At 45.6% G+C, this 25,590-nt stretch overlaps 16 non-coding genes across 16 annotated transcripts; all 16 read right to left on the bottom strand.

Moving 5' to 3' along the window:
* Nucleotides 1-1,374: 1,374 nt before the first annotated feature.
* Nucleotides 1,375-1,446, bottom strand: TRNAG-UCC (transfer RNA glycine (anticodon UCC)). Its single transcript has one exon. It is a non-coding gene; the product is annotated as a tRNA-Gly (tRNA).
* A 1,510-nt stretch (nt 1,447-2,956) lies between these two features.
* On the bottom strand, nt 2,957-3,028 carry TRNAG-UCC (transfer RNA glycine (anticodon UCC)). Its single transcript has one exon. It is a non-coding gene; the product is annotated as a tRNA-Gly (tRNA).
* A 1,510-nt stretch (nt 3,029-4,538) lies between these two features.
* Nucleotides 4,539-4,610, bottom strand: TRNAG-UCC (transfer RNA glycine (anticodon UCC)). Its single transcript has one exon. It is a non-coding gene; the product is annotated as a tRNA-Gly (tRNA).
* A 1,510-nt stretch (nt 4,611-6,120) lies between these two features.
* On the bottom strand, nt 6,121-6,192 carry TRNAG-UCC (transfer RNA glycine (anticodon UCC)). Its single transcript has one exon. It is a non-coding gene; the product is annotated as a tRNA-Gly (tRNA).
* Nucleotides 6,193-7,713: 1,521 nt separating this feature from the next.
* TRNAG-UCC (transfer RNA glycine (anticodon UCC)) lies at nt 7,714-7,785 on the bottom strand. The gene has a single exon. It is a non-coding gene; the product is annotated as a tRNA-Gly (tRNA).
* A 1,510-nt stretch (nt 7,786-9,295) lies between these two features.
* Nucleotides 9,296-9,367, bottom strand: TRNAG-UCC (transfer RNA glycine (anticodon UCC)). Its single transcript has one exon. It is a non-coding gene; the product is annotated as a tRNA-Gly (tRNA).
* Nucleotides 9,368-10,888: 1,521 nt separating this feature from the next.
* On the bottom strand, nt 10,889-10,960 carry TRNAG-UCC (transfer RNA glycine (anticodon UCC)). The gene has a single exon. It is a non-coding gene; the product is annotated as a tRNA-Gly (tRNA).
* Nucleotides 10,961-12,470: 1,510 nt separating this feature from the next.
* Nucleotides 12,471-12,542, bottom strand: TRNAG-UCC (transfer RNA glycine (anticodon UCC)). Its single transcript has one exon. It is a non-coding gene; the product is annotated as a tRNA-Gly (tRNA).
* A 1,521-nt stretch (nt 12,543-14,063) lies between these two features.
* On the bottom strand, nt 14,064-14,135 carry TRNAG-UCC (transfer RNA glycine (anticodon UCC)). The gene has a single exon. It is a non-coding gene; the product is annotated as a tRNA-Gly (tRNA).
* A 1,511-nt stretch (nt 14,136-15,646) lies between these two features.
* On the bottom strand, nt 15,647-15,718 carry TRNAG-UCC (transfer RNA glycine (anticodon UCC)). The gene has a single exon. It is a non-coding gene; the product is annotated as a tRNA-Gly (tRNA).
* Nucleotides 15,719-17,228: 1,510 nt separating this feature from the next.
* On the bottom strand, nt 17,229-17,300 carry TRNAG-UCC (transfer RNA glycine (anticodon UCC)). Its single transcript has one exon. It is a non-coding gene; the product is annotated as a tRNA-Gly (tRNA).
* A 1,521-nt stretch (nt 17,301-18,821) lies between these two features.
* TRNAG-UCC (transfer RNA glycine (anticodon UCC)) lies at nt 18,822-18,893 on the bottom strand. The gene has a single exon. It is a non-coding gene; the product is annotated as a tRNA-Gly (tRNA).
* Nucleotides 18,894-20,403: 1,510 nt separating this feature from the next.
* TRNAG-UCC (transfer RNA glycine (anticodon UCC)) lies at nt 20,404-20,475 on the bottom strand. Its single transcript has one exon. It is a non-coding gene; the product is annotated as a tRNA-Gly (tRNA).
* A 1,510-nt stretch (nt 20,476-21,985) lies between these two features.
* On the bottom strand, nt 21,986-22,057 carry TRNAG-UCC (transfer RNA glycine (anticodon UCC)). The gene has a single exon. It is a non-coding gene; the product is annotated as a tRNA-Gly (tRNA).
* Nucleotides 22,058-23,567: 1,510 nt separating this feature from the next.
* TRNAG-UCC (transfer RNA glycine (anticodon UCC)) lies at nt 23,568-23,639 on the bottom strand. Its single transcript has one exon. It is a non-coding gene; the product is annotated as a tRNA-Gly (tRNA).
* Nucleotides 23,640-25,160: 1,521 nt separating this feature from the next.
* On the bottom strand, nt 25,161-25,232 carry TRNAG-UCC (transfer RNA glycine (anticodon UCC)). Its single transcript has one exon. It is a non-coding gene; the product is annotated as a tRNA-Gly (tRNA).
* Nucleotides 25,233-25,590: the final 358 nt, after the last annotated feature.

Below are 25,590 nucleotides of genomic sequence, written 5' to 3'. Positions count from 1 at the left end.
CTGGGGATTGAAACCAAGGACAAAGCTGTGCAGAAGAGAAGAAATGGAAAGCAGCAGTACAAATAGTGGAAATGAGCATATGGGCAGCATCGGAAGCAAAGCAGCGAAGAGAAAGGGAGTAAATTCCATGAAATGCATAGGAGATTGATAAAAGCAGAACAAAAAGGGAAGAATGAAATTCAAAGCATGCCCCGAAAAACGTGTGAAGGTCCCACCTGTCATTTATGCTTCTAATTGGGTATCTTTACTTTCAAAGTATAGGGTTGATCCTTTGACGATCACTCTCTTGATTTACAGCAGAGACAGATAGTTGAGAAGTCTTTTCTCACATAGCTAGCACAAGCCTGCGCTTTTCCTTGCTGGCAGGGTGGAAATGACAGATTAGTCCTAGGAAGAAAAATCAAGCAATATTAGCAGAGGATGGTTTCGATCCATCGACCTCTGGGTTATGGGCCCAGCACGCTTCCGCTGCGCCACTCTGCTCCCTTGTGAAAGTGCTCTCTTTATGCAGAGGAGGAGCTTTCAGCGGAGTGGCAAGGGATTGGTGGGGCTCTCTCCTCATTTGCCTAAGCACATCGCAAGGTATGCTGGGTACAGAAAATCTTCATCTTCCCCACTCACATTCAGTCATAACTGAAAGTGCAGACCCTCTTAGGAATTAGCCGTTTCAGGCCTTTACCAAGACAGCAGCTCTCTGTCCCTGTCCTTTCTCTGTGATCCTAGCACTAGCATACTCAGGATTTGGCTTTACCTGGGAGCCAGAGATCTACCCGGTGAGGGCGAGGCTTTTGAGTGTTTGGGAGCGTTCGGGACGTGAGAGGACGCTGGACAGGAAACTATGCCAATTTGAAGTATCCAACCTTCCAGCTGCAGTGAGAGGCTCTTTCCGTGGAAATCTGGCACTTGGAGTCCTCTCAACTTGCCCTCTGATAAAACATTTTTCTGAGCCGCAGTTACATCCGATGGTTACAAGGTGGCGCTGCATTCAGGTGAGAGCACAAGTATGCACAAAATCTTGGGGACTTTTGCCAGATTTATCGGTGGATCTTGCCTATTATTTTCAGAGGCTAGATATCGCCTATAAATGCTTTTTAAAATAGGGATGCTGGGGTTATAATGTCTGGTCGGGGCTCAGCCCTTTCATTGCCTGCCCCCAGCAAAATATTTATTATCAGCACATGTGAGTGCTGAGTGCTTTATGGAAAATAGCATATATTGGGACAATGAATGTAGCAGATGAGGCGATCGAGATGTCTACCTACGTGTTTGTTTATTTTTTTATATAACGGCTGATTATTCTGTTTCTGATATTTCAGTTTTGTGACATGTTGCATTAAAATATATCCTGCTTGGAGAATATATAAATATTTGCACTGCGTTGGCCGGGAATCGAACCCGGGTCAACTGCTTGGAAGGCAGCTATGCTCACCACTATACCACCAACGCCCTCTGAAGTGTGTCCTCTAGGTTCCAGATGTTACAACGCCAAGTGCAGTGGCAATCTTGCACCCGTTCCAATGGTGCATTTGGTGTGGATTCCAACATGAAAAGCAGTAGAAATTGTCTTGCAGAGGGTAAAGAACTGGGGATTGAAACCAAGGACAAAGCTGTGCAGAAGAGAAGAAATGGAAAGCAGCAGTACAAATAGTGGAAATGAGCATATGGGCAGCATCGGAAGCAAAGCAGCGAAGAGAAAGGGAGTAAATTCCATGAAATGCATAGAAGATTGATAAAAGTAGAACAAAAAGGGAAGAATGAAATTCAAAGCATGCCCCGAAAAACGTGTGAAGGTCCCACCTGTCATTTATGCTTCTAATTGGGTATCTTTACTTTCAAAGTATAGGGTTGATCCTTTGACGATCACTCTCTTGATTTACAGCAGAGACAGATAGTTGAGAAGTCTTTTCTCACATAGCTAGCACAAGCCTGCGCTTTTCCTTGCTGGCAGGGTGGAAATGACAGATTAGTCCTGGGAAGAAAAATCAAGCAATATTAGCAGAGGATGGTTTCGATCCATCGACCTCTGGGTTATGGGCCCAGCACGCTTCCGCTGCGCCACTCTGCTCCCTTGTGAAAGTGCTCTCTTTATGCAGAGGAGGAGCTTTCAGCGGAGTGGCAAGGGATTGGTGGGGCTCTCTCCTCATTTGCCTAAGCACATCGCAAGGTATGCTGGGTACAGAAAATCTTCATCTTCCCCACTCACATTCAGTCATAACTGAAAGTGCAGACCCTCTTAGGAATTAGCCGTTTCAGGCCTTTACCAAGACAGCAGCTCTCTGTCCCTGTCCTTTCTCTGTGATCCTAGCACTAGCATACTCAGGATTTGGCTTTACCTGGGAGCCAGAGATCTACCCGGTGAGGGCGAGGCTTTTGAGCGTTTGGGAGCGTTCGGGACGTGAGAGGACGCTGGACAGGAAACTATGCCAATTTGAAGTATCCAACCTTCCAGCTGCAGTGAGAGGCTCTTTCCGTGGAAATCTGGCACTTGGAGTCCTCTCAACTTGCCCTCTGATAAAACATTTTTCTGAGCCTCAGTTACATCCGATGGTTACAAGGTGGCGCTGCATTCAGGTGAGAGCACAAGTATGCACAAAATCTTGGGGACTTTTGCCAGATTTATCGGTGGATCTTGCCTATTATTTTCAGAGGCTAGATATCGCCTATAAATGCTTTTTAAAATAGGGATGCTGGGGTTATAATGTCTGGTCGGGGCTCAGCCCTTTCATTGCCTGCCCCCAGCAAAATATTTATTATCAGCACATGTGAGTGCTGAGTGCTTTATGGAAAATAGCATATATTGGGACAATGAATGTAGCAGATGAGGCGAACGAGATGTCTACCTACGTGTTTGTTTATTTTTTTATATAACGGCTGATTATTCTGTTTCTGATATTTCAGTTTTGTGACATGTTGCATTAAAATATATCCTGCTTGGAGAATATATAAATATTTGCACTGCGTTGGCCGGGAATCGAACCCGGGTCAACTGCTTGGAAGGCAGCTATGCTCACCACTATACCACCAACGCCCTCTGATGTGTGTCCTCTAGGTTCCAGATGTTACAACGCCGAGTGCAGTGGCAATCTTGCACCCGTTCCAATGGTGCATTTGGTGTGGATTCCAACATGAAAAGCAGTAGAAATTGTCTTGCAGAGGGTAAAGAACTGGGGATTGAAACCAAGGACAAAGCTGTGCAGAAGAGAAGAAATGGAAAGCAGCAGTACAAATAGTGGAAATGAGCATATGGGCAGCATCGGAAGCAAAGCAGCGAAGAGAAAGGGAGTAAATTCCATGAAATGCATAGGAGATTGATAAAAGCAGAACAAAAAGGGAAGAATGAAATTCAAAGCATGCCCCGAAAAACGTGTGAAGGTCCCACCTGTCATTTATGCTTCTAATTGGGTATCTTTACTTTCAAAGTATAGGGTTGATCCTTTGACGATCACTCTCTTGATTTACAGCAGAGACAGATAGTTGAGAAGTCTTTTCTCACATAGCTAGCACAAGCCTGCGCTTTTCCTTGCTGGCAGGGTGGAAATGACAGATTAGTCCTAGGAAGAAAAATCAAGCAATATTAGCAGAGGATGGTTTCGATCCATCGACCTCTGGGTTATGGGCCCAGCACGCTTCCGCTGCGCCACTCTGCTCCCTTGTGAAAGTGCTCTCTTTATGCAGAGGAGGAGCTTTCAGCGGAGTGGCAAGGGATTGGTGGGGCTCTCTCCTCATTTGCCTAAGCACATCGCAAGGTATGCTGGGTACAGAAAATCTTCATCTTCCCCACTCACATTCAGTCATAACTGAAAGTGCAGACCCTCTTAGGAATTAGCCGTTTCAGGCCTTTACCAAGACAGCAGCTCTCTGTCCCTGTCCTTTCTCTGTGATCCTAGCACTAGCATACTCAGGATTTGGCTTTACCTGGGAGCCAGAGATCTACCCGGTGAGGGCGAGGCTTTTGAGCGTTTGGGAGCGTTCGGGACGTGAGAGGACGCTGGACAGGAAACTATGCCAATTTGAAGTATCCAACCTTCCAGCTGCAGTGAGAGGCTCTTTCCGTGGAAATCTGGCACTTGGAGTCCTCTCAACTTGCCCTCTGATAAAACATTTTTCTGAGCCGCAGTTACATCCGATGGTTACAAGGTGGCGCTGCATTCAGGTGAGAGCACAAGTATGCACAAAATCTTGGGGACTTTTGCCAGATTTATCGGTGGATCTTGCCTATTATTTTCAGAGGCTAGATATCGCCTATAAATGCTTTTTAAAATAGGGATGCTGGGGTTATAATGTCTGGTCGGGGCTCAGCCCTTTCATTGCCTGCCCCCAGCAAAATATTTATTATCAGCACATGTGAGTGCTGAGTGCTTTATGGAAAATAGCATATATTGGGACAATGAATGTAGCAGATGAGGCGATCGAGATGTCTACCTACGTGTTTGTTTATTTTTTTATATAACGGCTGATTATTCTGTTTCTGATATTTCAGTTTTGTGACATGTTGCATTAAAATATATCCTGCTTGGAGAATATATAAATATTTGCACTGCGTTGGCCGGGAATCGAACCCGGGTCAACTGCTTGGAAGGCAGCTATGCTCACCACTATACCACCAACGCCCTCTGAAGTGTGTCCTCTAGGTTCCAGATGTTACAACGCCAAGTGCAGTGGCAATCTTGCACCCGTTCCAATGGTGCATTTGGTGTGGATTCCAACATGAAAAGCAGTAGAAATTGTCTTGCAGAGGGTAAAGAACTGGGGATTGAAACCAAGGACAAAGCTGTGCAGAAGAGAAGAAATGGAAAGCAGCAGTACAAATAGTGGAAATGAGCATATGGGCAGCATCGGAAGCAAAGCAGCGAAGAGAAAGGGAGTAAATTCCATGAAATGCATAGAAGATTGATAAAAGTAGAACAAAAAGGGAAGAATGAAATTCAAAGCATGCCCCGAAAAACGTGTGAAGGTCCCACCTGTCATTTATGCTTCTAATTGGGTATCTTTACTTTCAAAGTATAGGGTTGATCCTTTGACGATCACTCTCTTGATTTACAGCAGAGACAGATAGTTGAGAAGTCTTTTCTCACATAGCTAGCACAAGCCTGCGCTTTTCCTTGCTGGCAGGGTGGAAATGACAGATTAGTCCTAGGAAGAAAAATCAAGCAATATTAGCAGAGGATGGTTTCGATCCATCGACCTCTGGGTTATGGGCCCAGCACGCTTCCGCTGCGCCACTCTGCTCCCTTGTGAAAGTGCTCTCTTTATGCAGAGGAGGAGCTTTCAGCGGAGTGGCAAGGGATTGGTGGGGCTCTCTCCTCATTTGCCTAAGCACATCGCAAGGTATGCTGGGTACAGAAAATCTTCATCTTCCCCACTCACATTCAGTCATAACTGAAAGTGCAGACCCTCTTAGGAATTAGCCGTTTCAGGCCTTTACCAAGACAGCAGCTCTCTGTCCCTGTCCTTTCTCTGTGATCCTAGCACTAGCATACTCAGGATTTGGCTTTACCTGGGAGCCAGAGATCTACCCGGTGAGGGCGAGGCTTTTGAGCGTTTGGGAGCGTTCGGGACGTGAGAGGACGCTGGACAGGAAACTATGCCAATTTGAAGTATCCAACCTTCCAGCTGCAGTGAGAGGCTCTTTCCGTGGAAATCTGGCACTTGGAGTCCTCTCAACTTGCCCTCTGATAAAACATTTTTCTGAGCCTCAGTTACATCCGATGGTTACAAGGTGGCGCTGCATTCAGGTGAGAGCACAAGTATGCACAAAATCTTGGGGACTTTTGCCAGATTTATCGGTGGATCTTGCCTATTATTTTCAGAGGCTAGATATCGCCTATAAATGCTTTTTAAAATAGGGATGCTGGGGTTATAATGTCTGGTCGGGGCTCAGCCCTTTCATTGCCTGCCCCCAGCAAAATATTTATTATCAGCACATGTGAGTGCTGAGTGCTTTATGGAAAATAGCATATATTGGGACAATGAATGTAGCAGATGAGGCGAACGAGATGTCTACCTACGTGTTTGTTTATTTTTTTATATAACGGCTGATTATTCTGTTTCTGATATTTCAGTTTTGTGACATGTTGCATTAAAATATATCCTGCTTGGAGAATATATAAATATTTGCACTGCGTTGGCCGGGAATCGAACCCGGGTCAACTGCTTGGAAGGCAGCTATGCTCACCACTATACCACCAACGCCCTCTGATGTGTGTCCTCTAGGTTCCAGATGTTACAACGCCGAGTGCAGTGGCAATCTTGCACCCGTTCCAATGGTGCATTTGGTGTGGATTCCAACATGAAAAGCAGTAGAAATTGTCTTGCAGAGGGTAAAGAACTGGGGATTGAAACCAAGGACAAAGCTGTGCAGAAGAGAAGAAATGGAAAGCAGCAGTACAAATAGTGGAAATGAGCATATGGGCAGCATCGGAAGCAAAGCAGCGAAGAGAAAGGGAGTAAATTCCATGAAATGCATAGGAGATTGATAAAAGCAGAACAAAAAGGGAAGAATGAAATTCAAAGCATGCCCCGAAAAACGTGTGAAGGTCCCACCTGTCATTTATGCTTCTAATTGGGTATCTTTACTTTCAAAGTATAGGGTTGATCCTTTGACGATCACTCTCTTGATTTACAGCAGAGACAGATAGTTGAGAAGTCTTTTCTCACATAGCTAGCACAAGCCTGCGCTTTTCCTTGCTGGCAGGGTGGAAATGACAGATTAGTCCTAGGAAGAAAAATCAAGCAATATTAGCAGAGGATGGTTTCGATCCATCGACCTCTGGGTTATGGGCCCAGCACGCTTCCGCTGCGCCACTCTGCTCCCTTGTGAAAGTGCTCTCTTTATGCAGAGGAGGAGCTTTCAGCGGAGTGGCAAGGGATTGGTGGGGCTCTCTCCTCATTTGCCTAAGCACATCGCAAGGTATGCTGGGTACAGAAAATCTTCATCTTCCCCACTCACATTCAGTCATAACTGAAAGTGCAGACCCTCTTAGGAATTAGCCGTTTCAGGCCTTTACCAAGACAGCAGCTCTCTGTCCCTGTCCTTTCTCTGTGATCCTAGCACTAGCATACTCAGGATTTGGCTTTACCTGGGAGCCAGAGATCTACCCGGTGAGGGCTTGCCCGGTGTGAGGCTTTTGAGCGTTTGGGAGCGTTCGGGACGTGAGAGGACGCTGGACAGGAAACTATGCCAATTTGAAGTATCCAACCTTCCAGCTGCAGTGAGAGGCTCTTTCCGTGGAAATCTGGCACTTGGAGTCCTCTCAACTCGCCCTCTGATAAAACATTTTTCTGAGCCGCAGTTACATCCGATGGTTACAAGGTGGCGCTGCATTCAGGTGAGAGCACAAGTATGCACAAAATCTTGGGGACTTTTGCCAGATTTATCGGTGGATCTTGCCTATTATTTTCAGAGGCTAGATATCGCCTATAAATGCTTTTTAAAATAGGGATGCTGGGGTTATAATGTCTGGTCGGGGCTCAGCCCTTTCATTGCCTGCCCCCAGCAAAATATTTATTATCAGCACATGTGAGTGCTGAGTGCTTTATGGAAAATAGCATATATTGGGACAATGAATGTAGCAGATGAGGCGATCGAGATGTCTACCTACGTGTTTGTTTATTTTTTTATATAACGGCTGATTATTCTGTTTCTGATATTTCAGTTTTGTGACATGTTGCATTAAAATATATCCTGCTTGGAGAATATATAAATATTTGCACTGCGTTGGCCGGGAATCGAACCCGGGTCAACTGCTTGGAAGGCAGCTATGCTCACCACTATACCACCAACGCCCTCTGATGTGTGTCCTCTAGGTTCCAGATGTTACAACGCCGAGTGCAGTGGCAATCTTGCACCCGTTCCAATGGTGCATTTGGTGTGGATTCCAACATGAAAAGCAGTAGAAATAGTCTTGCAGAGGGTAAAGAACTGGGGATTGAAACCAAGGACAAAGCTGTGCAGAAGAGAAGAAATGGAAAGCAGCAGTACAAATAGTGGAAATGAGCATATGGGCAGCATCGGAAGCAAAGCAGCGAAGAGAAAGGGAGTAAATTCCATGAAATGCATAGGAGATTGATAAAAGCAGAACAAAAAGGGAAGAATGAAATTCAAAGCATGCCCCGAAAAACGTGTGAAGGTCCCACCTGTCATTTATGCTTCTAATTGGGTATCTTTACTTTCAAAGTATAGGGTTGATCCTTTGACGATCACTCTCTTGATTTACAGCAGAGACAGATAGTTGAGAAGTCTTTTCTCACATAGCTAGCACAAGCCTGCGCTTTTCCTTGCTGGCAGGGTGGAAATGACAGATTAGTCCTAGGAAGAAAAATCAAGCAATATTAGCAGAGGATGGTTTCGATCCATCGACCTCTGGGTTATGAGCCCAGCACGCTTACGCTGCGCCACTCTGCTCCCTTGTGAAAGTGCTCTCTTTATGCAGAGGAGGAGCTTTCAGCGGAGTGGCAAGGGATTGGTGGGGCTCTCTCCTCATTTGCCTAAGCACATCGCAAGGTATGCTGGGTACAGAAAATCTTCATCTTCCCCACTCACATTCAGTCATAACTGAAAGTGCAGACCCTCTTAGGAATTAGCCGTTTCAGGCCTTTACCAAGACAGCAGCTCTCTGTCCCTGTCCTTTCTCTGTGATCCTAGCACTAGCATACTCAGGATTTGGCTTTACCTGGGAGCCAGAGATCTACCCGGTGAGGGCGAGGCTTTTGAGCGTTTGGGAGCGTTCGGGACGTGAGAGGACGCTGGACAGGAAACTATGCCAATTTGAAGTATCCAACCTTCCAGCTGCAGTGAGAGGCTCTTTCCGTGGAAATCTGGCACTTGGAGTCCTCTCAACTTGCCCTCTGATAAAACATTTTTCTGAGCCGCAGTTACATCCGATGGTTACAAGGTGGCGCTGCATTCAGGTGAGAGCACAAGTATGCACAAAATCTTGGGGACTTTTGCCAGATTTATCGGTGGATCTTGCCTATTATTTTCAGAGGCTAGATATCGCCTATAAATGCTTTTTAAAATAGGGATGCTGGGGTTATAATGTCTGGTCGGGGCTCAGCCCTTTCATTGCCTGCCCCCAGCAAAATATTTATTATCAGCACATGTGAGTGCTGAGTGCTTTATGGAAAATAGCATATATTGGGACAATGAATGTAGCAGATGAGGCGATCGAGATGTCTACCTACGTGTTTGTTTATTTTTTTATATAACGGCTGATTATTCTGTTTCTGATATTTCAGTTTTGTGACATGTTGCATTAAAATATATCCTGCTTGGAGAATATATAAATATTTGCACTGCGTTGGCCGGGAATCGAACCCGGGTCAACTGCTTGGAAGGCAGCTATGCTCACCACTATACCACCAACGCCCTCTGAAGTGTGTCCTCTAGGTTCCAGATGTTACAACGCCAAGTGCAGTGGCAATCTTGCACCCGTTCCAATGGTGCATTTGGTGTGGATTCCAACATGAAAAGCAGTAGAAATTGTCTTGCAGAGGGTAAAGAACTGGGGATTGAAACCAAGGACAAAGCTGTGCAGAAGAGAAGAAATGGAAAGCAGCAGTACAAATAGTGGAAATGAGCATATGGGCAGCATCGGAAGCAAAGCAGCGAAGAGAAAGGGAGTAAATTCCATGAAATGCATAGAAGATTGATAAAAGCAGAACAAAAAGGGAAGAATGAAATTCAAAGCATGCCCCGAAAAACGTGTGAAGGTCCCACCTGTCATTTATGCTTCTAATTGGGTATCTTTACTTTCAAAGTATAGGGTTGATCCTTTGACGATCACTCTCTTGATTTACAGCAGAGACAGATAGTTGAGAAGTCTTTTCTCACATAGCTAGCACAAGCCTGCGCTTTTCCTTGCTGGCAGGGTGGAAATGACAGATTAGTCCTAGGAAGAAAAATCAAGCAATATTAGCAGAGGATGGTTTCGATCCATCGACCTCTGGGTTATGGGCCCAGCACGCTTCCGCTGCGCCACTCTGCTCCCTTGTGAAAGTGCTCTCTTTATGCAGAGGAGGAGCTTTCAGCGGAGTGGCAAGGGATTGGTGGGGCTCTCTCCTCATTTGCCTAAGCACATCGCAAGGTATGCTGGGTACAGAAAATCTTCATCTTCCCGACTCACATTCAGTCATAACTGAAAGTGCAGACCCTCTTAGGAATTAGCCGTTTCAGGCCTTTACCAAGACAGCAGCTCTCTGTCCCTGTCCTTTCTCTGTGATCCTAGCACTAGCATACTCAGGATTTGGCTTTACCTGGGAGCCAGAGATCTACCCGGTGAGGGCTTGCCCGGTGTGAGGCTTTTGAGCGTTTGGGAGCGTTCGGGACGTGAGAGGACGCTGGACAGGAAACTATGCCAATTTGAAGTATCCAACCTTCCAGCTGCAGTGAGAGGCTCTTTCCGTGGAAATCTGGCACTTGGAGTCCTCTCAACTTGCCCTCTGATAAAACATTTTTCTGAGCCGCAGTTACATCCGATGGTTACAAGGTGGCGCTGCATTCAGGTGAGAGCACAAGTATGCACAAAATCTTGGGGACTTTTGCCAGATTTATCGGTGGATCTTGCCTATTATTTTCAGAGGCTAGATATCGCATATAAATGCTTTTTAAAATAGGGATGCTGGGGTTATAATGTCTGGTCGGGGCTCAGCCCTTTCATTGCCTGCCCCCAGCAAAATATTTATTATCAGCACATGTGAGTGCTGAGTGCTTTATGGAAAATAGCATATATTGGGACAATGAATGTAGCAGATGAGGCGATCGAGATGTCTACCTACGTGTTTGTTTATTTTTTTATATAACGGCTGATTATTCTGTTTCTGATATTTCAGTTTTGTGACATGTTGCATTAAAATATATCCTGCTTGGAGAATATATAAATATTTGCACTGCGTTGGCCGGGAATCGAACCCGGGTCAACTGCTTGGAAGGCAGCTATGCTCACCACTATACCACCAACGCCCTCTGATGTGTGTCCTCTACGTTCCAGATGTTACAACGCCGAGTGCAGTGGCAATCTTGCACCCGTTCCAATGGTGCATTTGGTGTGGATTCCAACATGAAAAGCAGTAGAAATTGTCTTGCAGAGGGTAAAGAACTGGGGATTGAAACCAAGGACAAAGCTGTGCAGAAGAGAAGAAATGGAAAGCAGCAGTACAAATAGTGGAAATGAGCATATGGGCAGCATCGGAAGCAAAGCAGCGAAGAGAAAGGGAGTAAATTCCATGAAATGCATAGGAGATTGATAAAAGCAGAACAAAAAGGGAAGAATGAAATTCAAAGCATGCCCCGAAAAACGTGTGAAGGTCCCACCTGTCATTTATGCTTCTAATTGGGTATCTTTACTTTCAAAGTATAGGGTTGATCCTTTGACGATCACTCTCTTGATTTACAGCAGAGACAGATAGTTGAGAAGTCTTTTCTCACATAGCTAGCACAAGCCTGCGCTTTTCCTTGCTGGCAGGGTGGAAATGACAGATTAGTCCTAGGAAGAAAAATCAAGCAATATTAGCAGAGGATGGTTTCGATCCATCGACCTCTGGGTTATGGGCCCAGCACGCTTCCGCTGCGCCACTATGCTCCCTTGTGAAAGTGCTCTCTTTATGCAGAGGAGGAGCTTTCAGCGGAGTGGCAAGGGATTGGTGGGGCTCTCTCCTCATTTGCCTAAGCACATCGCAAGGTATGCTGGGTACAGAAAATCTTCATCTTCCCCACTCACATTCAGTCATAACTGAAAGTGCAGACCCTCTTAGGAATTAGCCGTTTCAGGCCTTTACCAAGACAGCAGCTCTCTGTCCCTGTCCTTTCTCTGTGATCCTAGCACTAGCATACTCAGGATTTGGCTTTACCTGGGAGCCAGAGATCTACCCGGTGAGGGCGAGGCTTTTGAGCGTTTGGGAGCGTTCGGGACGTGAGAGGACGCTGGACAGGAAACTATGCCAATTTGAAGTATCCAACCTTCCAGCTGCAGTGAGAGGCTCTTTCCGTGGAAATCTGGCACTTGGAGTCCTCTCAACTTGCCCTCTGATAAAACATTTTTCTGAGCCGCAGTTACATCCGATGGTTACAAGGTGGCGCTGCATTCAGGTGAGAGCACAAGTATGCACAAAATCTTGGGGACTTTTGCCAGATTTATCGGTGGATCTTGCCTATTATTTTCAGAGGCTAGATATCGCCTATAAATGCTTTTTAAAATAGGGATGCTGGGGTTATAATGTCTGGTCGGGGCTCAGCCCTTTCATTGCCTGCCCCCAGCAAAATATTTATTATCAGCACATGTGAGTGCTGAGTGCTTTATGGAAAATAGCATATATTGGGACAATGAATGTAGCAGATGAGGCGATCGAGATGTCTACCTACGTGTTTGTTTATTTTTTTATATAACGGCTGATTATTCTGTTTCTGATATTTCAGTTTTGTGACATGTTGCATTAAAATATATCCTGCTTGGAGAATATATAAATATTTGCACTGCGTTGGCCGGGAATCGAACCCGGGTCAACTGCTTGGAAGGCAGCTATGCTCACCACTATACCACCAACGCCCTCTGAAGTGTGTCCTCTAGGTTCCAGATGTTACAACGCCAAGTGCAGTGGCAATCTTGCACCCGTTCCAATGGTGCATTTGGTGTGGATTCCAACATGAAAAGCAGTAGAAATTGTCTTGCAGAGGGTAAAGAACTGGGGATTGAAACCAAGGACAAAGCTGTGCAGAAGAGAAGAAATGGAAAGCAGCAGTACAAATAGTGGAAATGAGCATATGGGCAGCATCGGAAGCAAAGCAGCGAAGAGAAAGGGAGTAAATTCCATGAAATGCATAGAAGATTGATAAAAGCAGAACAAAAAGGGAAGAATGAAATTCAAAGCATGCCCCGAAAAACGTGTGAAGGTCCCACCTGTCATTTATGCTTCTAATTGGGTATCTTTACTTTCAAAGTATAGGGTTGATCCTTTGACGATCACTCTCTTGATTTACAGCAGAGACAGATAGTTGAGAAGTCTTTTCTCACATAGCTAGCACAAGCCTGCGCTTTTCCTTGCTGGCAGGGTGGAAATGACAGATTAGTCCTAGGAAGAAAAATCAAGCAATATTAGCAGAGGATGGTTTCGATCCATCGACCTCTGGGTTATGGGCCCAGCACGCTTCCGCTGCGCCACTCTGCTCCCTTGTGAAAGTGCTCTCTTTATGCAGAGGAGGAGCTTTCAGCGGAGTGGCAAGGGATTGGTGGGGCTCTCTCCTCATTTGCCTAAGCACATCGCAAGGTATGCTGGGTACAGAAAATCTTCATCTTCCCCACTCACATTCAGTCATAACTGAAAGTGCAGACCCTCTTAGGAATTAGCCGTTTCAGGCCTTTACCAAGACAGCAGCTCTCTGTCCCTGTCCTTTCTCTGTGATCCTAGCACTAGCATACTCAGGATTTGGCTTTACCTGGGAGCCAGAGATCTACCCGGTGAGGGCTTGCCCGGTGTGAGGCTTTTGAGCGTTTGGGAGCGTTCGGGACGTGAGAGGACGCTGGACAGGAAACTATGCCAATTTGAAGTATCCAACCTTCCAGCTGCAGTGAGAGGCTCTTTCCGTGGAAATCTGGCACTTGGAGTCCTCTCAACTTGCCCTCTGATAAAACATTTTTCTGAGCCGCAGTTACATCCGATGGTTACAAGGTGGCGCTGCATTCAGGTGAGAGCACAAGTATGCACAAAATCTTGGGGACTTTTGCCAGATTTATCGGTGGATCTTGCCTATTATTTTCAGAGGCTAGATATCGCCTATAAATGCTTTTTAAAATAGGGATGCTGGGGTTATAAAGTCTGGTCGGGGCTCAGCCCTTTCATTGCCTGCCCCCAGCAAAATATTTATTATCAGCACATGTGAGTGCTGAGTGCTTTATGGAAAATAGCATATATTGGGACAATGAATGTAGCAGATGAGGCGATCGAGATGTCTACCTACGTGTTTGTTTATTTTTTAATATAACGGCTGATTATTCTGTTTCTGATATTTCAGTTTTGTGACATGTTGCATTAAAATATATCCTGCTTGGAGAATATATAAATATTTGCACTGCGTTGGCCGGGAATCGAACCCGGGTCAACTGCTTGGAAGGCAGCTATGCTCACCACTATACCACCAACGCCCTCTGATGTGTGTCCTCTAGGTTCCAGATGTTACAACGCCGAGTGCAGTGGCAATCTTGCACCGGTTCCAATGGTGCATTTGGTGTGGATTCCAACATGAAAAGCAGTAGAAATAGTCTTGCAGAGGGTAAAGAACTGGGGATTGAAACCAAGGACAAAGCTGTGCAGAAGAGAAGAAATGGAAAGCAGCAGTACAAATAGTGGAAATGAGCATATGGGCAGCATCGGAAGCAAAGCAGCGAAGAGAAAGGGAGTAAATTCCATGAAATGCATAGGAGATTGATAAAAGCAGAACAAAAAGGGAAGAATGAAATTCAAAGCATGCCCCGAAAAACGTGTGAAGGTCCCACCTGTCATTTATGCTTCTAATTGGGTATCTTTACTTTCAAAGTATAGGGTTGATCCTTTGACGATCACTCTCTTGATTTACAGCAGAGACAGATAGTTGAGAAGTCTTTTCTCACATAGCTAGCACAAGCCTGCGCTTTTCCTTGCTGGCAGGGTGGAAATGACAGATTAGTCCTAGGAAGAAAAATCAAGCAATATTAGCAGAGGATGGTTTCGATCCATCGACCTCTGGGTTATGGGCCCAGCACGCTTCCGCTGCGCCACTCTGCTCCCTTGTGAAAGTGCTCTCTTTATGCAGAGGAGGAGCTTTCAGCGGAGTGGCAAGGGATTGGTGGGGCTCTCTCCTCATTTGCCTAAGCACATCGCAAGGTATGCTGGGTACAGAAAATCTTCATCTTCCCCACTCACATTCAGTCATAACTGAAAGTGCAGACCCTCTTAGGAATTAGCCGTTTCAGGCCTTTACCAAGACAGCAGCTCTCTGTCCCTGTCCTTTCTCTGTGATCCTAGCACTAGCATACTCAGGATTTGGCTTTACCTGGGAGCCAGAGATCTACCCGGTGAGGGCTTGCCCGGTGTGAGGCTTTTGAGCGTTTGGGAGCGTTGAGGACGCTGGACAGGAAACTATGCCAATTTGAAGTATCCAACCTTCCTGCTGCAGTGAGAGTCTCTTTCCGTGGAAATCTGGCACTTGGAGTCCTCTCAACTTGCCCTCTGATAAAACATTTTTCTGAGCCGCAGTTACATCCGATGGTTACAAGGTGGCGCTGCATTCAGGTGAGAGCACAAGTATGCACAAAATCTTGGGGACTTTTGCCAGATTTATCGGTGGATCTTGCCTATTATTTTCAGAGGCTAGATATCGCCTATAAATGCTTTTTAAAATAGGGATGCTGGGGTTATAATGTCTGGTCGGGGCTCAGCCCTTTCATTGCCTGCCCCCAGCAAAATATTTATTATCAGCACATGTGAGTGCTGAGTGCTTTATGGAAAATAGCATATATTGGGACAATGAATGTAGCAGATGAGGCGATCGAGATGTCTACCTACGTGTTTGTTTATTTTTTTATATAACGGCTGATTATTCTGTTTCTGATATTTCAGTTTTGTGACATGTTGCATTAAAATATATCCTGCTTGGAGAATATATAAATATTTGCACTGCGTTGGCCGGGAATCGAACCCGGGTCAACTGCTTGGAAGGCAGCTATGCTCACCACTATACCACCAACGCCCTCTGATGTGTGTTCTCTACGTTCCAGATGTTACAACGCCGAGTGCAGTGGCAATCTTGCACCCGTTCCAATGGTGCATTTGGTGTGGATTCCAACATGAAAAGCAGTAGAAATTGTCTTGCAGAGGGTAAAGAACTGGGGATTGAAACCAAGGACAAAGCTGTGCAGAAGAGAAGAAATGGAAAGCAGCAGTACAAATAGTGGAAATGAGCATATGGGCAGCATCGGAAGCAAAGCAGCGAAGAGAAAGGGAGTAAATTCCATGAAATGCATAGGAGATTGATAAAAGCAGAACAAAAAGGGAAGAATGAAATTCAAAGCATGCCCCGAAAAACGTGTGAAGGTCCCACCTGTCATTTATGCTTCTAATTGGGTATCTTTACTTTCAAAGTATAGGGTTGATCCTTTGACGATCACTCTCTTGATTTACAGCAGAGACAGATAGTTGAGAAGTCTTTTCTCACATAGCTAGCACAAGCCTGCGCTTTTCCTTGCTGGCAGGGTGGAAATGACAGATTAGTCCTAGGAAGAAAAATCAAGCAATATTAGCAGAGGATGGTTTCGATCCATCGACCTCTGGGTTATGGGCCCAGCACGCTTCCGCTGCGCCACTCTGCTCCCTTGTGAAAGTGCTCTCTTTATGCAGAGGAGGAGCTTTCAGCGGAGTGGCAAGGGATTGGTGGGGCTCTCTCCTCATTTGCCTAAGCACATCGCAAGGTATGCTGGGTACAGAAAATCTTCATCTTCCCCACTCACATTCAGTCATAACTGAAAGTGCAGACCCTCTTAGGAATTAGCCGTTTCAGGCCTTTACCAAGACAGCAGCTCTCTGTCCCTGTCCTTTCTCTGTGATCCTAGCGCTAGCATACTCAGGATTTGGCTTTACCTGGGAGCCAGAGATCTACCCGGTGGGGGCGAGGCTTTTGAGCGTTTGGGAGCGTTCGGGACGTGAGAGGACGCTGGACAGGAAACTATGCCAATTTGAAGTATCCAACCTTCCAGCTGCAGTGAGAGGCTCTTTCCGTGGAAATCTGGCACTTGGAGTCCTCTCAACTTGCCCTCTGATAAAACATTTTTCTGAGCCGCAGTTACATCCGATGGTTACAAGGTGGCGCTGCATTCAGGTGAGAGCACAAGTATGCACAAAATCTTGGGGACTTTTGCCAGATTTATCGGTGGATCTTGCCTATTATTTTCAGAGGCTAGATATCGCCTATAAATGCTTTTTAAAATAGGGATGCTGGGGTTATAATGTCTGGTCGGGGCTCAGCCCTTTCATTGCCTGCCCCCAGCAAAATATTTATTATCAGCACATGTGAGTGCTGAGTGCTTTATGGAAAATAGCATATATTGGGACAATGAATGTAGCAGATGAGGCGATCGAGATGTCTACCTACGTGTTTGTTTATTTTTTTATATAACGGCTGATTATTCTGTTTCTGATATTTCAGTTTTGTGACATGTTGCATTAAAATATATCCTGCTTGGAGAATATATAAATATTTGCACTGCGTTGGCCGGGAATCGAACCCGGGACAACTGCTTGGAAGGCAGCTATGCTCACCACTATACCACCAACGCCCTCTGAAGTGTGTCCTCTAGGTTCCAGATGTTACAACGCCAAGTGCAGTGGCAATCTTGCACCCGTTCCAATGGTGCATTTGGTGTGGATTCCAACATGAAAAGCAGTAGAAATTGTCTTGCAGAGGGTAAAGAACTGGGGATTGAAACCAAGGACAAAGCTGTGCAGAAGAGAAGAAATGGAAAGCAGCAGTACAAATAGTGGAAATGAGCATATGGGCAGCATCGGAAGCAAAGCAGCGAAGAGAAAGGGAGTAAATTCCATGAAATGCATAGAAGATTGATAAAAGCAGAACAAAAAGGGAAGAATGAAATTCAAAGCATGCCCCGAAAAACGTGTGAAGGTCCCACCTGTCATTTATGCTTCTAATTGGGTATCTTTACTTTCAAAGTATAGGGTTGATCCTTTGACGATCACTCTCTTGATTTACAGCAGAGACAGATAGTTGAGAAGTCTTTTCTCACATAGCTAGCACAAGCCTGCGCTTTTCCTTGCTGGCAGGGTGGAAATGACAGATTAGTCCTAGGAAGAAAAATCAAGCAATATTAGCAGAGGATGGTTTCGATCCATCGACCTCTGGGTTATGGGCCCAGCACGCTTCCGCTGCGCCACTCTGCTCCCTTGTGAAAGTGCTCTCTTTATGCAGAGGAGGAGCTTTCAGCGGAGTGGCAAGGGATTGGTGGGGCTCTCTCCTCATTTGCCTAAGCACATCGCAAGGTATGCTGGGTACAGAAAATCTTCATCTTCCCCACTCACATTCAGTCATAACTGAAAGTGCAGACCCTCTTAGGAATTAGCCGTTTCAGGCCTTTACCAAGACAGCAGCTCTCTGTCCCTGTCCTTTCTCTGTGATCCTAGCACTAGCATACTCAGGATTTGGCTTTACCTGGGAGCCAGAGATCTACCCGGTGAGGGCTTGCCCGGTGTGAGGCTTTTGAGCGTTTGGGAGCGTTCGGGACGTGAGAGGACGCTGGACAGGAAACTATGCCAATTTGAAGTATCCAACCTTCCAGCTGCAGTGAGAGGCTCTTTCCGTGGAAATCTGGCACTTGGAGTCCTCTCAACTTGCCCTCTGATAAAACATTTTTCTGAGCCGCAGTTACATCCGATGGTTACAAGGTGGCGCTGCATTCAGGTGAGAGCACAAGTATGCACAAAATCTTGGGGACTTTTGCCAGATTTATCGGTGGATCTTGCCTATTATTTTCAGAGGCTAGATATCGCCTATAAATGCTTTTTAAAATAGGGATGCTGGGGTTATAATGTCTGGTCGGGGCTCAGCCCTTTCATTGCCTGCCCCCAGCAAAATATTTATTATCAGCACATGTGAGTGCTGAGTGCTTTATGGAAAATAGCATATATTGGGACAATGAATGTAGCAGATGAGGCGATCGAGATGTCTACCTACGTGTTTGTTTATTTTTTTATATAACGGCTGATTATTCTGTTTCTGATATTTCAGTTTTGTGACATGTTGCATTAAAATATATCCTGCTTGGAGAATATATAAATATTTGCACTGCGTTGGCCGGGAATCGAACCCGGGTCAACTGCTTGGAAGGCAGCTATGCTCACCACTATACCACCAACGCCCTCTGATGTGTGTCCTCTACGTTCCAGATGTTACAACGCCGAGTGCAGTGGCAATCTTGCACCCGTTCCAATGGTGCATTTTGTGTGGATTCCAACATGAAAAGCAGTAGAAATTGTCTTGCAGAGGGTAAAGAACTGGGGATTGAAACCAAGGATAAAGCTGTGCAGAAGAGAAGAAATGGAAAGCAGCAGTACAAATAGTGGAAATGAGCATATGGGCAGCATCGGAAGCAAAGCAGCGAAGAGAAAGGGAGTAAATTCCATGAAATGCATAGGAGATTGATAAAAGCAGAACAAAAAGGGAAGAATGAAATTCAAAGCATGCCCCGAAAAACGTGTGAAGGTCCCACCTGTCATTTATGCTTCTAATTGGGTATCTTTACTTTCAAAGTATAGGGTTGATCCTTTGACGATCACTCTCTTGATTTACAGCAGAGACAGATAGTTGAGAAGTCTTTTCTCACATAGCTAGCACAAGCCTGCGCTTTTCCTTGCTGGCAGGGTGGAAATGACAGATTAGTCCTAGGAAGAAAAATCAAGCAATATTAGCAGAGGATGGTTTCGATCCATCGACCTCTGGGTTATGGGCCCAGCACGCTTCCGCTGCGCCACTCTGCTCCCTTGTGAAAGTGCTCTCTTTATGCAGAGGAGGAGCTTTCAGCGGAGTGGCAAGGGATTGGTGGGGCTCTCTCCTCATTTGCCTAAGCACATCGCAAGGTATGCTGGGTACAGAAAATCTTCATCTTCCCCACTCACATTCAGTCATAACTGAAAGTGCAGACCCTCTTAGGAATTAGCCGTTTCAGGCCTTTACCAAGACAGCAGCTCTCTGTCCCTGTCCTTTCTCTGTGATCCTAGCACTAGCATACTCAGGATTTGGCTTTACCTGGGAGCCAGAGATCTACCCGGTGAGGGCGAGGCTTTTGAGCGTTTGGGAGCGTTCGGGACGTGAGAGGACGCTGGACAGGAAACTATGCCAATTTGAAGTATCCAACCTTCCAGCTGCAGTGAGAGGCTCTTTCCGTGGAAATCTGGCACTTGGAGTCCTCTCAACTTGCCCTCTGATAAAACATTTTTCTGAGCCGCAGTTACATCCGATGGTTACAAGGTGGCGCTGCATTCAGGTGAGAGCACAAGTATGCACAAAATCTTGGGGACTTTTGCCAGATTTATCGGTGGATCTTGCCTATTATTTTCAGAGGCTAGATATCGCCTATAAATGCTTTTTAAAATAGGGATGCTGGGGTTATAATGTCTGGTCGGGGCTCAGCCCTTTCATTGCCTGCCCCCAGCAAAATATTTATTATCAGCACATGTGAGTGCTGAGTGCTTTATGGAAAATAGCATATATTGGGACAATGAATGTAGCAGATGAGGCGATCGAGATGTCTACCTACGTGTTTGTTTATTTTTTTATATAACGGCTGATTATTCTGTTTCTGATATTTCAGTTTTGTGACATGTTGCATTAAAATATATCCTGCTTGGAGAATATATAAATATTTGCACTGCGTTGGCCGGGAATCGAACCCGGGTCAACTGCTTGGAAGGCAGCTATGCTCACCACTATACCACCAACGCCCTCTGAAGTGTGTCCTCTAGGTTCCAGATGTTACAACGCCAAGTGCAGTGGCAATCTTGCACCCGTTCCAATGGTGCATTTGGTGTGGATTCCAACATGAAAAGCAGTAGAAATTGTCTTGCAGAGGGTAAAGAACTGGGGATTGAAACCAAGGACAAAGCTGTGCAGAAGAGAAGAAATGGAAAGCAGCAGTACAAATAGTGGAAATGAGCATATGGGCAGCATCGGAAGCAAAGCAGCGAAGAGAAAGGGAGTAAATTCCATGAAATGCATAGAAGATTGATAAAAGCAGAACAAAAAGGGAAGAATGAAATTCAAAGCATGCCCCGAAAAACGTGTGAAGGTCCCACCTGTCATTTATGCTTCTAATTGGGTATCTTTACTTTCAAAGTATAGGGTTGATCCTTTGACGATCACTCTCTTGATTTACAGCAGAGACAGATAGTTGAGAAGTCTTTTCTCACATAGCTAGCACAAGCCTGCGCTTTTCCTTGCTGGCAGGGTGGAAATGACAGATTAGTCCTAGGAAGAAAAATCAAGCAATATTAGCAGAGGATGGTTTCGATCCATCGAGCACTGGGTTATGGGCCCAGCACGCTTCCGCTGCGCCACTCTGCTCCCTTGTGAAAGTGCTCTCTTTATGCAGAGGAGGAGCTTTCAGCGGAGTGGCAAGGGATTGGTGGGGCTCTCTCCTCATTTGCCTAAGCACATCGCAAGGTATGCTGGGTACAGAAAATCTTCATCTTCCCCACTCACATTCAGTCATAACTGAAAGTGCAGACCCTCTTAGGAATTAGCCGTTTCAGGCCTTTACCAAGACAGCAGCTCTCTGTCCCTGTCCTTTCTCTGTGATCCTAGCACTAGCATACTCAGGATTTGGCTTTACCTGGGAGCCAGAGATCTACCCGGTGAGGGCGAGGCTTTTGAGCGTTTGGGAGCGTTCGGGACGTGAGAGGACGCTGGACAGGAAACTATGCCAATTTGAAGTATCCAACCTTCCAGCTGCAGTGAGAGGCTCTTTCCGTGGAAATCTGGCACTTGGAGTCCTCTCAACTTGCCCTCTGATAAAACATTTTTCTGAGCCGCAGTTACATCCGATGGTTACAAGGTGGCGCTGCATTCAGGTGAGAGCACAAGTATGCACAAAATCTTGGGGACTTTTGCCAGATTTATCGGTGGATCTTGCCTATTATTTTCAGAGGCTAGATATCGCCTATAAATGCTTTTTAAAATAGGGATGCTGGGGTTATAATGTCTGGTCGGGGCTCAGCCCTTTCATTGCCTGCCCCCAGCAAAATATTTATTATCAGCACATGTGAGTGCTGAGTGCTTTATGGAAAATAGCATATATTGGGACAATGAATGTAGCAGATGAGGCGATCGAGATGTCTACCTACGTGTTTGTTTATTTTTTTATATAACGGCTGATTATTCTGTTTCTGATATTTCAGTTTTGTGACATGTTGCATTAAAATATATCCTGCTTGGAGAATATATAAATATTTGCACTGCATTGGCCGGGAATCGAACCCGGGTCAACTGCTTGGAAGGCAGCTATGCTCACCACTATACCACCAACGCCCTCTGATGTGTGTCCTCTAGGTTCCAGATGTTACAACGCCGAGTGCAGTGGCAATCTTGCACCCGTTCCAATGGTGCATTTGGTGTGGATTCCAACATGAAAAGCAGTAGAAATAGTCTTGCAGAGGGTAAAGAACTGGGGATTGAAACCAAGGACAAAGCTGTGCAGAAGAGAAGAAATGGAAAGCAGCAGTACAAATAGTGGAAATGAGCATATGGGCAGCATCGGAAGCAAAGCAGCGAAGAGAAAGGGAGTAAATTCCATGAAATGCATAGGAGATTGATAAAAGCAGAACAAAAAGGGAAGAATGAAATTCAAAGCATGCCCCGAAAAACGTGTGAAGGTCCCACCTGTCATTTATGCTTCTAATTGGGTATCTTTACTTTCAAAGTATAGGGTTGATCCTTTGACGATCACTCTCTTGATTTACAGCAGAGACAGATAGTTGAGAAGTCTTTTCTCACATAGCTAGCACAAGCCTGCGCTTTTCCTTGCTGGCAGGGTGGAAATGACAGATTAGTCCTAGGAAGAAAAATCAAGCAATATTAGCAGAGGATGGTTTCGATCCATCGACCTCTGGGTTATGGGCCCAGCACGCTTCCGCTGCGCCACTCTGCTCCCTTGTGAAAGTGCTCTCTTTATGCAGAGGAGGAGCTTTCAGCGGAGTGGCAAGGGATTGGTGGGGCTCTCTCCTCATTTGCCTAAGCACATCGCAAGGTATGCTGGGTACAGAAAATCTTCATCTTCCCCACTCACATTCAGTCATAACTGAAAGTGCAGACCCTCTTAGGAATTAGCCGTTTCAGGCCTTTACCAAGACAGCAGCTCTCTGTCCCTGTCCTTTCTCTGTGATCCTAGCACTAGCATACTCAGGATTTGGCTTTACCTGGGAGCCAGAGATCTACCCGGTGAGGGCGAGGCTTTTGAGCGTTTGGGAGCGTTCGGGACGTGAGAGGACGCTGGACAGGAAACTATGCCAATTTGAAGTATCCAACCTTCCAGCTGCAGTGAGAGGCTCTTTCCGTGGAAATCTGGCACTTGGAGTCCTCTCAACTTGCCCTCTGATAAAACATTTTTCTGAGCCGCAGTTACATCCGATGGTTACAAGGTGGCGCTGCATTCAGGTGAGAGCACAAGTATGCACAAAATCTTGGGGACTTTTGCCAGATTTATCGGTGGATCTTGCCTATTATTTTCAGAGGCTAAATATCGCCTATAAATGCTTTTTAAAATAGGGATGCTGGGGTTATAATGTCTGGTCGGGGCTCAGCCCTTTCATTGCCTGCCCCCAGCAAAATATTTATTATCAGCACATGTGAGTGCTGAGTGCTTTATGGAAAATAGCATATATTGGGACAATGAATGTAGCAGATGAGGCGATCGAGATGTCTACCTACGTGTTTGTTTATTTTTTTATATAACGGCTGATTATTCTGTTTCTGATATTTCAGTTTTGTGACATGTTGCATTAAAATATATCCTGCTTGGAGAATATATAAATATTTGCACTGCGTTGGCCGGGAATCGAACCCGGGTCAACTGCTTGGAAGGCAGCTATGCTCACCACTATACCACCAACGCCCTCTGATGTGTGTCCTCTAGGTTCCAGATGTTACAACGCCGAGTGCAGTGGCAATCTTGCACCCGTTCCAATGGTGCATTTGGTGTGGATTCCAACATGAAAAGCAGTAGAAATTGTCTTGCAGAGGGTAAAGAACTGGGGATTGAAACCAAGGACAAAGCTGTGCAGAAGAGAAGAAATGGAAAGCAGCAGTACAAATAGTGGAAATGAGCATATGGGCAGCATCGGAAGCAAAGCAGCGAAGAGAAAGGGAGTAAATTCCATGAAATGCATAGGAGATTGATAAAAGCAGAACAAAAAGGGAAGAATGAAATTCAAAGCATGCCCCGAAAAACGTGTGAAGGTCCCACCTGTCATTTATGCTTCTAATTGGGTATCTTTACTTTCAAAGTATAGGGTTGATCCTTTGACGATCACTCTCTTGATTTACAGCAGAGACAGATAGTTGAGAAGTCTTTTCTCACATAGCTAGCACAAGCCTGCGCTTTTCCTTGCTGGCAGGGTGGAAATGACAGATTAGTCCTAGGAAGAAAAATCAAGCAATATTAGCAGAGGATGGTTTCGATCCATCGACCTCTGGGTTATGGGCCCAGCACGCTTCCGCTGCGCCACTCTGCTCCCTTGTGAAAGTGCTCTCTTTATGCAGAGGAGGAGCTTTCAGCGGAGTGGCAAGGGATTGGTGGGGCTCTCTCCTCATTTGCCTAAGCACATCGCAAGGTATGCTGGGTACAGAAAATCTTCATCTTCCCCACTCACATTCAGTCATAACTGAAAGTGCAGACCCTCTTAGGAATTAGCCGTTTCAGGCCTTTACCAAGACAGCAGCTCTCTGTCCCTGTCCTTTCTCTGTGATCCTAGCACTAGCATACTCAGGATTTGGCTTTACCTGGGAGCCAGAGATCTACCCGGTGAGGGCTTGCCCGGTGTGAGGCTTTTGAGCGTTTGGGAGCGTTCGGGACGTGAGAGGACGCTGGACAGGAAACTATGCCAATTTGAAGTATCCAACCTTCCAGCTGCAGTGAGAGGCTCTTTCCGTGGAAATCTGGCACTTGGAGTCCTCTCAACTTGCCCTCTGATAAAACATTTTTCTGAGCCGCAGTTACATCCGATGGTTACAAGGTGGCGCTGCATTCAGGTGAGAGCACAAGTATGCACAAAATCTTGGGGACTTTTGCCAGATTTATCGGTGGATCTTGCCTATTATTTTCAGAGGCTAGATATCGCCTATAAATGCTTTTTAAAATAGGGATGCTGGGGTTATAATGTCTGGTCGGGGCTCAGCCCTTTCATTGCCTGCCCCCAGCAAAATATTTATTATCAGCACATGTGAGTGCTGAGTGCTTTATGGAAAATAGCATATATTGGGACAATGAATATAGCAGATGAGGCGATCGAGATGTCTACCTACGTGTTTGTTTATTTTTTTATATAACGGCTGATTATTCTGTTTCTGATATTTCAGTTTTGTGACATGTTGCATTAAAATATATCCTGCTTGGAGAATATATAAATATTTGCACTGCGTTGGCCGGGAATCGAACCCGGGTCAACTGCTTGGAAGGCAGCTATGCTCACCACTATACCACCAACGCCCTCTGATGTGTGTCCTCTAGGTTCCAGATGTTACAACGCCGAGTGCAGTGGCAATCTTGCACCCGTTCCAATGGTGCATTTGGTGTGGATTCCAACATGAAAAGCAGTAGAAATAGTCTTGCAGAGGGTAAAGAACTGGGGATTGAAACCAAGGACAAAGCTGTGCAGAAGAGAAATAATGGAAAGCAGCAGTACAAATAGTGGAAATGAGCATATGGGCAGCATCGGAAGCAAAGCAGCGAAGAGAAAGGGAGTAAATTCCATGAAATGCATAGGAGATTGATAAAAGCAGAACAAAAAGGGAAGAATGAAATTCAAAGCATGCCCCGAAAAACGTGTGAAGGTCCCACCTGTCAT

This window comes from Triturus cristatus, chromosome 11 (assembly GCF_964204655.1).
Source record: "Triturus cristatus chromosome 11, aTriCri1.1, whole genome shotgun sequence".
Classification (NCBI taxonomy): domain Eukaryota; kingdom Metazoa; phylum Chordata; class Amphibia; order Caudata; family Salamandridae; genus Triturus; species Triturus cristatus.
Note: the sequence above shows the minus strand (reverse complement) of the source record. Positions and strands in the feature narration are given on the sequence as shown.